The sequence below is a fragment of the Dermacentor andersoni genome, chromosome 2 (assembly GCF_023375885.2).
Source record: "Dermacentor andersoni chromosome 2, qqDerAnde1_hic_scaffold, whole genome shotgun sequence".
Taxonomy (NCBI): Eukaryota; Metazoa; Arthropoda; class Arachnida; order Ixodida; family Ixodidae; genus Dermacentor; species Dermacentor andersoni.
Window position 1 is genome coordinate 1,599,231 of NC_092815.1, and position 10,771 is coordinate 1,610,001.

At 46.1% G+C, this 10,771-nt stretch overlaps 1 pseudogene; it reads left to right on the forward strand.

Moving 5' to 3' along the window:
• The first annotated feature begins 3,920 nt into the window (after positions 1-3,920).
• Positions 3,921-4,925, forward strand: LOC140216043 (uncharacterized; annotated as a pseudogene).
• The last annotated feature ends 5,846 nt before the right edge of the window (positions 4,926-10,771 follow it).

Below are 10,771 nucleotides of genomic sequence, written 5' to 3' on the forward strand. Positions count from 1 at the left end.
CAGTATAAATAAGGCATGCGAAGAAGCACTCGACAGGGGGCACGGCGGCAATGCCAGAATGAGGCCTACAAACCCACTCGTTTTCTTCATACAGGTTTTGCTCGGATTGCTGCCTTTACCGGTGGGACAGTCATCGACGCACGGCATGAAGCTATCTCACATACCGGCTGCTGGCATCAGTCCCATCTTTGCGCCCAGCACGTCCAGTCATCCTGCAATCGCCCATGAATTCTACCACAGCCTTCCTAGTTGCGCCATAGTCTCATCGACGGAACCGGCACGAGTATCAGTAACAGCGACACCAGCCAGTATAAATAAGGCATGCGAAGAAGCACTCGACAGGGGGCACGGCGGCAATGCCAAAATGAGGCCTACAAACCCATTCGTTTTCTTCATACAGGTTTTGCTCGGATTGCTGCCTTTACCGGTGGGACAGTCATCGACGCACGGCATCAAGCTATCTCACATACCGGCTGCTGGCATCAGTCCCATCTTTGCGCCCAGCACGTCCAGTCATCCTGCAATCGGCCATGAATTCTACCACAGCCTTCCTAGTTGCGCCACAGTCTCATCGACGGAACCGGCACGAGTATCAGTAACAGCGACACCAGCCAGTATAAATAAGGCATGCGAAGAAGCACTCGGCAGGGGGCACGGCGGCAATGCCAGAATGAGGCCTACAAACCCATTCGTTTTCTTCATACAGGTTTTGCTCGGATTGCTGCCTTTACCGGTGGGACAGTCATCGACGCACGGCATGAAGCTATCTCAAATAGCGGTTGCTGGCATCAGTCCCATCTTTGCGCCCAGCACGTCCAGTCATCCTGCAATCGCCCATGAATTCTACCACAGCCTTCCTAGTTGCGCCACAGTCTCATCGACGGAACCGGCACGAGCATCAGTAACAGCGACACCAGCTAGTATATATAAGGCATGCGAAGACGCACTCGGCAGTGGGCACGGCGGCAATGCCAGAATGAGGTCTACAAACCCATTTGTTTTCTTCATACAGGTTTTGCTCGGATTGCTGCCTTTACCGGTGGGACAGTAATCGACGCACGGCATCAAGCTATCTCAAATACCGGCTGCTGGCATCAGTCCCATCTTTGCGCCCAGCACGTCCAGTCATCCTGCAATCGCCCATGAATTCTACCACAGCCTTCCTAGTTGCGCCACAGTCTCATCGACGGAACCGGCACGAGTATCAGTAACAGCGACACCAGCCAGTATAAATAAGGCATGCGAAGAAGCACTCGGCAGGGGGCACGGCGGCAATGCCAGAATGAGGCCTACAAACCCATTCGTTTTCTTCATACAGGTTTTGCTCGGATTGCTGCCTTTACCGGTGGGACAGTCATCGACGCACGGCATGAAGCTATCTCAAATACCGGCTGCTGGCATCAGTCCCATCTTTGCGCCCAGCACCTCCAGTCATCCTGCATTCGCCCATGAGTTCTACCACAGCCTTCCTAGTTGGGCCACAGTCTCATCGACGGAACCGGCACGAGCATCAGTAACAGCGACACCAGCTAGTATAAATAAGGCATGCGAAGACGCACTCGGCAGTGGGCACGGCGGCAATGCCAGAATGAGGTCTACAAACCCATTCGTTTTCTTCATACAGGTTTTGCTCGGATTGCTGCCTTTACCGGTGGAACAGTCATCGACGCACGGCATCAAGCTATCTCAAATACCGGCTGCTGGCATCAGTCCCATCTTTGCGCCCAGCACGTCCAGTCATCCTGCAATCGCCCATGAATTCTACCACAGCCTTCCTAGTCGCGCCACAGTCTCATCGACGGAACCGGCACGAGCATCAGTAACAGCGACACCAGCCAGTATAAATAAGGCATGCGAAGAAGCACTCGGCAGTGGGCACGGCGGCAATGCCAGAATGAGGCCTACAAACCCACTCGTTTTCTTCATATAGGTTTTGCTCGGATTGCTGCCTTTACCGGTGGGACAGTCATCGACGCACGGCATCAAGCTATCTCACATACCGGCTGCTGGCATTAGTCCCATCTTTGCGCCCAGCACGTCGAGTCATCCTGCAATCGCCCATGAATTCTACCACAGCCTTCCTAGTTGCGCCATAGTCTCATCGACGGAACCGGCACGAGTATCAGTAACAGCGACACCAGCCAGTATAAATAAGGCATGCGAAGAAGCACTCGACAGGGGGCACGGCGGCAATGCCAGAATGAGGCCTACAAACCCACTCGTTTTCTTCATACAGGTTTTGCTCGGATTGCTGCCTTTACCGGTGGGACAGTCATCGACGCACGGCATGAAGCTATCTCACATACCGGCTGCTGGCATCAGTCCCATCTTTGCGCCCAGCACGTCCAGTCATCCTGCAATCGCCCATGAATTCTACCACAGCCTTCCTAGTTGCGCCATAGTCTCATCGACGGAACCGGCACGAGTATCAGTAACAGCGACACCAGCCAGTATAAATAAGGCATGCGAAGAAGCACTCGACAGGGGGCACGGCGGCAATGCCAGAATGAGGCCTACAAACCCATTCGTTTTCTTCATACAGGTTTTGCTCGGATTGCTGCCTTTACCGGTGGGACAGTCATCGACGCACGGCATCAAGCTATCTCACATACCGGCTGCTGGCATCAGTCCCATCTTTGCGCCCAGCACGTCCAGTCATCCTGCAATCGGCCATGAATTCTACCACAGCCTTCCTAGTTGCGCCACAGTCTCATCGACGGAACCGGCACGAGTATCAGTAACAGCGACACCAGCCAGTATAAATAAGGCATGCGAAGAAGCACTCGGCAGGGGGCACGGCGGCAATGCCAGAATGAGGCCTACAAACCCATTCGTTTTCTTCATACAGGTTTTGCTCGGATTGCTGCCTTTACCGGTGGGACAGTCATCGACGCACGGCATGAAGCTATCTCAAATACCGGTTGCTGGCATCAGTCCCATCTTTGCGCCCAGCACGTCCAGTCATCCTGCAATCGCCCATGAATTCTACCACAGCCTTCCTAGTTGCGCCACAGTCTCATCGACGGAACCGGCACGAGCATCAGTAACAGCGACACCAGCTAGTATATATAAGGCATGCGAAGACGCACTCGGCAGTGGGCACGGCGGCAATGCCAGAATGAGGTCTACAAACCCATTTTTTTTCTTCATACAGGTTTTGCTCGGATTGCTGCCTTTACCGGTGGGACAGTAATCGACGCACGGCATCAAGCTATCTCAAATACCGGCTGCTGGCATCAGTCCCATCTTTGCGCCCAGCACGTCCAGTCATCCTGCAATCGCCCATGAATTCTACCACAGCCTTCCTAGTTGCGCCACAGTCTCATCGACGGAACCGGCACGAGTATCAGTAACAGCGACACCAGCCAGTATAAATAAGGCATGCGAAGAAGCACTCGGCAGGGGGCACGGCGGCAATGCCAGAATGAGGCCTACAAACCCATTCGTTTTCTTCATACAGGTTTTGCTCGGATTGCTGCCTTTACCGGTGGGACAGTCATCGACGCACGGCATCAAGCTATCTCAAATACCGGCTGCTGGCATCAGTCCCATCTTTGCGCCCAGCACGTCCAGTCATCCTGCAATCGCCCATGAATTCCACCACAGCCTTCCTAGTTGCGCCACAGTCTCATCGACGGAACCGGCACGAGCATCAGTAACAGCGACACCAGCTAGTATAAATAAGGCATGCGAAGACGCACTCGGCAGTGGGCACGGCGGCAATGCCCGAATGAGGCCTACAAACCCATTCGTTTTCTTCATACAGGTATTGCTCGGACTGCTGCCTTTACCGGTGGGACAGTCATCGACGCACGGCATCAAGCTATCTCACATACCGGCTGCTGGCATCAGTCCCATCTTTGCGCCCAGCACGTCCAGTCATCCTGCAATCGCCCATGAATTCTACCACAGCCTTCCTAGTTGCGCCACAGTCTCATCGACGGAACCGGCACGAGTATCAGTAACAGCGACACCAGCCAGTATAAATAAGGCATGCGAAGAAGCACTCGGCAGGGGGCACGGCGGCAATGCCAGGATGAGGCCTACAAACCCATTCGTTTTCTTCATACAGGTGAGCAAACGCTACGGCAAATGCCTGCGTAGTAACAACGTATTCCACCTTTTGCTGCCGTGCCCACAGCCCGTGTTCGACGTGTTGTGTACACTGAATGTTTAACTGATGTTATTGTTGCTAATGGGAGGCGACATAGAGCGAAATCCTGGACTAGATCCTTCTATTGCGGTACAATTAAAAGTAATTGCGACAAACATTCAAGATATCAAGAAAGGGAAAACCGTAACAAATCAGAAGCTTAATAGTATTGAAAAGACACCTGGAAAACCAAGTCTCCAATTGTGTGAAAAAAGTAACTGAGTTAGAGCAACAGCTTTTGATAATGACGAAAAAAGTCGATGATTTAGAAAACAGAAGCCGGCGATCCGACCTTATTGTTTTTGGCATAAAGGAACAAGAAGATGAGACCTCCGAAACACTTCACACAGTAGTAACAAATGATATTCTGAAAGATAAACCAGATTTGATGATATCGGGGATAGAAAGAATTCATCGACTCGGTCGTCGAAAGGCGGATAACGAAGGCAAAGTTCGGCCAGTTATCTGCAAACTGCAAGACTACCGTGATAAAGTAAACGTTCTAAAAAACTGCTCTAAACTGAAAGGATCTGGTTACTCAATCGGCGAAGATTTTTCACGATATGTCTGGGACGTGAGGAAAAAGTTATGGAATCGAACTAAAGAAAACCGAGACAGGAAAGAAAAAGTAAGGTTGATGTACGACAAGGTACGAATAAATGGTCGCCTTCTCGCTTGGGGCAATGACAGCGACATCATAGAACTGACACCAGAACACGAAGAAACCAATGCAGAACCACGATCCACCCGGTCGCGACGGTATGTACTTTGATAAATCTGAATACGCACAGCATTATCAGCAAAGCTGAAGATCTTGATGCTATATTGCTAGCAGTTAAGCCCGATATCGTCACCTTAACTGAAACATGGTTGTACACAAATATTTCAGATCACGAAATTGTTTCACCCGGTTATGTGATTGAGCCGAAGGACAGAGGGTGAAAGGGAGGGGAGTTGCCATTCTCATCAAAAAAGGCATAACTTATGTTGTAATGCCCGCCGCTCCGGAAGTGGTAGCTGCGTGGTGTAAAATTTATCTCCGAGAAAGTTTTGTACACGTGGGCTCCGTCTATAGACCACCAAGCGCGGAAGCAACTTATCTTGATCCCCTGTATGATTTCATGCAGAAGCACATGCCTGGAGGCAAAATTATCTTGGCTGGCGACTTCAACCTTCCTGATGTAAATTGGAGCTCTCTGGGTCCGAAAATGGCAGAAACTAATCGCATTTTAGATTTTATTGTCACATTTAGCCTTTTAATTTAATTTAGCCGTTTAAAAAATTGCACTAGTGCTACCAAACTAACCGCATATAAGGCAATTATTAGGCCAACACTCGAGTATGCCGATATAGTCTGGGACCCTCACACAAAGGCTGGTATAGACATTATCGAAAGAGTACAAAAAAAAGCTCTTAGATTTATCTATAATGCTTACAATTGGCGCATTTCAGTCACCTCTTTAAGGTTGCGATCTGGGCTCCAGACACTAGAAACTCGTCGCAAAATGCACCGTCTACAAGCAATGTATAACATAGTTAACAACCACACTAAAATGAGATTTGACAACTACATGCAATTTAACAAATCGCGACTGACCAGAGGTAAGCACAATCAAACAATATTATTGCCGCGCGCTAGAACAAACGCATATCTTTATTCCTTCCTGCCCAAGACAATTCGCGAATGGAACGCTCTTCCGCAAAGCGTGGTCAACTCAGCCACTCCAGGTTCCTTCTTATCTGCAGTACAGACGTGCTTGTAATGTCAGGCATTCACTGTACCTTTGCTTGTTACATATTCTGATGACTCATTTATTACGCCTTTCCTATTGGCAGCAATGTGACGGCATCATCGTATTTCTTTTGTGTATTTGCATGTGTTAACTTTGCCTATTAGGCTGGTTTTTTTACTTTTTTTTGTATCCCCTTGAGGAAAAAGTTTGAACTCACGTGTTGTTTGTACCACTCCTGCCTGGGCTTCCAAATGGAAGCTGGCAGTATTCTGAAATAAATAATAAATAAAATAAACAACTTGTTGTAACGCCTACTCGTATTCAGGGACGCTCCAGCTCTGTCTTAGACTTAGTTTTTGTCACTGATAATTTCGTGACAGCCGACACCCATGTAGAAGTATTAGACGGCTTGTCTGACCACAAACTTGTCCTGTGCACTTTGCCCATGGCATGTGTTATTCGGACGAAGGGCCCTGTCAAATATATATTTGCCTGCAATAGGGCAAATGATGCTGCTATCATGACGTATCTTACCCATGAATATAATGACTTCTGTAATCTTTGGACGGACGAGCAGTCACATATTGACGATGTCTGGCTGAAATTTCGGGCACATATTATGTACTGAGTTAACTGTTTTGTTCCGAAACTACCAAAGGTGACGAGAAAACACAATCCGTGGATTACACGCGATATAACCCATTTAAAGCGTAGAATCAAGAGGCTAAGGAAAACTAAAATGTTATGCATGTACTCTGATTACAGCTCACGTTTACATTCTCTTACGACTTTATTAAAAGGCAGAATTCGTGGTGCTAAAGAGCATTTCAGTAGCACCACTTTAAAACATTCCGTCCAGGGCTCGCCCCATAAATTTTGGCGTTACATCCACTCTCGAAACAGCAACCGCGAAGCATCCCCAGCGGAAAATAAAGACAGAGCAAATGCTTTTAATAGCTACTTTCAATCGGTGTTTACGCGTGACGCCGATGTCTCAACATACCCATACTCATTTACCTTTGGTTCTCAACAGAGCAAACTAGCTGGCTCTCGAACTATATCCGAAACTGGTATACTTTCTATGTTACTAAATATCGACGTAAAAGAAATGTAGCGGCCCTGATGGAATTCCGAACGAATTCTTAAAACGGTATGCAGAACCTATCAGCAAGTACTTGCATCTGATATACTCAAACTCAATACGTCAAAGTAGCCTCCCAGCAAAGTGGAAAATCGCTAAAATTATTCCAGTGCATAAATCGGGAGTAGCTTCATCGCCAGCAAACTGCCGGCCTATATCTTTGACTTGTACTTGTTGTAAAATGCTTGAGCATATTATCTTGAAGTTTATTACAGAATTTGTAAAAACTAATCAAATCCTTCATCCAAACCAGCACGGCTTCCGTAGTAGGTTATCCACTGTAACGCAACTAATAGAAATATCCCATGACCTTGCACAAGCCCTTAATAACCAGTCTCAAATCGATGTGCTTTTTCTAGACTTATCAAAAGCCTTTGACCGGGTCTCTCATCATCATTTATCATCACCATTTATTTTCCTTAAGGACCCCTGCCGGGGTATTAAATAAGGGGGGGTTACAGAAGATAAGGATAGAAACAAAGATATGGTTACAATTTCTTACAAGACTCAGCCTGTGGATTCGCATTAAAACAAACAAACAAACAAACAAACAACAACAACAAAAAAGCCAAGAGGCACACTGAATAGAGTGCAAAAGCAAATCAGCAGAACAGTCACAATGTGAGACGGCAATCGTAAAAGAATGAAGGCACAGTACGGTCATTATAAGGTTAGGGTTAAAGGTGATCAGTAAGCAGCTGCTTGAAGATAATGGGGTTGCGCTCATTGACAACTCTATCTGGTAAATAGTTCCACTCTATAATGGCGCTAGGCGAAAACGATTGATTAAAGGAAAATGTTGAACCATGCAAGCGCTGGATGTTGCAAGAGTTAAAAAGGCGACGAGATGTACGGGTTGGTGGGATTAGAAGCCTTCCATGCAGTTCGGGGAAGTTATAATAATGTCTCTGGAAAAGGCACAGTTTCGCAAGTTTCCGACGCAACACCAATGGTTCGAGTCCTAGAGATGATTTAATCGCACTGACACTTTCTTCACGGCTGTACCCGGAACTGATGAATCTAGCGGCACGATTTTGTATTGATTCTACCATATTAATTAAACTTGGTGCGGGCTCCAAATAGCTGAGGCGTAGTCAAGTTTACTTCGAATAAAAGTTTCATTAGCTAGTTTTCTTGTGGATGAGGGGCAGAGAGCAAGCGTACGTCTGACGTAACCAAGTGATTTATTAGTGTCGGCAGCCAATTTTGTTATATGGTCGGACCAGGTCAACTTGCTATTAATAGTAATACTGAGATAACGATACGACTCAACGGTGGATAGGGCTGTCGAGTTTAAAAAGTACGAGTGATTCTTGTAAGAGTGTTTACGGGATACCTGCATAACATTACATTTGGAGATGTTAAGTTTCATTAAAGAGTTGGAACACCAGGTTTCTAACGAATGTAAGTCTTTTTGGAGCGTTTCATGGTGGGCTGGGTCTGTAATGCGACGGTAGATTACGCAGTCATCTGCAAAAAGTCGGATATTGGATGATATGCCGTTGGGAAGGTCGTTTATGAAGATGAGAAAGAGTAGGGGACCGAGGACGGACCCCTGTGGTACTCCGGAGATGACGCTAGCAGTGGTTGAGCAATGATTTCCGATAGCTGTGTACTGGAATCGATTAGTAAGACAGCAACGGATCTATGACAGTGCGAAAGGGTCGAAATCGAGGCATGAAAGTTTGGCCAAAAGCCGCTGATGGGGAACACAGTGAAATGCTTTGGCGAAGTCTAGATATATGACGTCAGTTTGAAGTGATGAGTCTAAATTCAGGTGAAGTTCAGTAATAAATTCAAAAAGCTGCGTATCGCATGACAAACCAGGCCGGAAACCATGCTGATTGTGAAAAAAGAAGGAATGATCACCGAGATGACATGCTATTTGCGAATATATTATATGTTCTAGGAGTTTACAGGGAATACTCGTTAGGGAAATGGGGCGGTAGTTGGAAGGATCAGAGTGGCTGCCTGACTTATATACCGGCACCACTTTGCTAATCTTCCAGTCATTTGGAAGTGAACTATCAGTAATGGAGTGGGTAAAAATTATTTGTTATATTAGACTGGAAATTGCTTTCGTACCTTTTAGTATCTTAGCAGTGATGTTATGTGGCCCGGGGGCACTAGAAATCTTTAGGTTATCAATAAGTTTCATAATGCCTTGAGAAGTAATTGTAATGGGAAACATGAGGGGAAAACTGTGGCTGGGCAAATAAAAGTCCTTCAGTGCAGGCTAACGAGTGAAGACAGAAGAAAAATATGAGTTGATTACGTCTGACCGCTGATCAAGCGGCACGTTTGAACCGCCAGGATAAGTCAAGGAAATGTTATTGGAGCTATTGTTTGGTTTCAGAATATTCCAAAATTTTTGGGGGTTGACACGTATGATGTTAGGCAAATCGTAGTGGAAGAACTTCTTTTTGGATTGTCTCAAAGTACTAGTGTATTTGCGGAGGCATTTGAAGTACTTGTCCCACTTTGAACAAGATTTAGAGCGTTTCGCATCACGAAACAGACGTTCTTTCCTTCCCGACAGCCTCCGAAGTGTGTTAGAAAACCAGGGTTTTCCTAAATCACCGCGAATGCGAACGAGAGGTACATGTCTCTCAACAAGCCATAATAATTTATTCTTAAATAACAACCAGTTTTCATCTACTGTACGAGAAGGAGCAGTCTCACGAAAAGAAATTGAAGAAGTGTCCAGTTCAGTGTTAATTTTGGTAAAATTTGCTTTGTTGTAGTCCCTAATGTATTTGGTCGAGGGCTGTCTGAAAGGAACTGGGATGCAAAGATTAAATAGCAGTAAATTGTGGTTGCTTAGACCAGCTACGGATGATAGCGATGTTATTATTTTGAGGTTAGAAACAAGGACAAGGTCTAGAATGTTCTCCCCACGGGTTGCCATATTAACCATCTGAATAAATTTGAATGTAAGGATTGTGTCAAGAAAATCTTTGGATTGCCGGTTATGTGCGTCTAGATTTGCCCAGTTAATGTCCGGAAGATTCAAACGCGAAAATTCACGCGAAACTAATTTTCAAACTTAAGAACATACTCGGAGATGGGCCAGTAACTTGCTGGGTAAGTGATTATTTGTGCAATAGGAAACAGTTTGGGCATCTTGGAGACCATTCTTCGGATTCTGTTCCAGTTCTTTCCGGTGTACCTCGGGGCACTGTTCTGGCTCCCCTCCTATTCTTACTCTACATAAATGATATCGCGAAAGAAGTTAATGTTAAAATCCTTCTGTTTGCAGATGACCGCGGGCTTTACCAAGAAGTCCTGAACATTGATGACCAAATTAAACTCAATAATGCATTAGGTCTAATTGGGCAATGGTGCAAGAATTGGCAGATGTCCATCAATTTAGAAAAAACGGTTACAAAGAAAAAACGAAATTCAGATTATCCTTATTCCATTAATAATGCCATCATCCCTAGTGTTTCCGAGCGTCGTTACTTAGGACTCATCATTTCTTCTGACTTGACATGGACTGCGCATATCCAACAGGTAACCAGGAAAGCAATGCAGAAACTGTTCTTTCTCAAGAGAGTCTTGTGTCACTCTACATTTGAAACTAAATACCTTGCTTATTTCACATTTATTCGGCCGATCTTAGAATATGCGAATATAGTCTGGTTTCCGCACACAAAAAATAACATCCACACACTCGAAATGATTGAAAGGAAAGCCGTCCGTTTCCTTTATAACCGCTATAAGCGTACCGACTCACCAACTGAG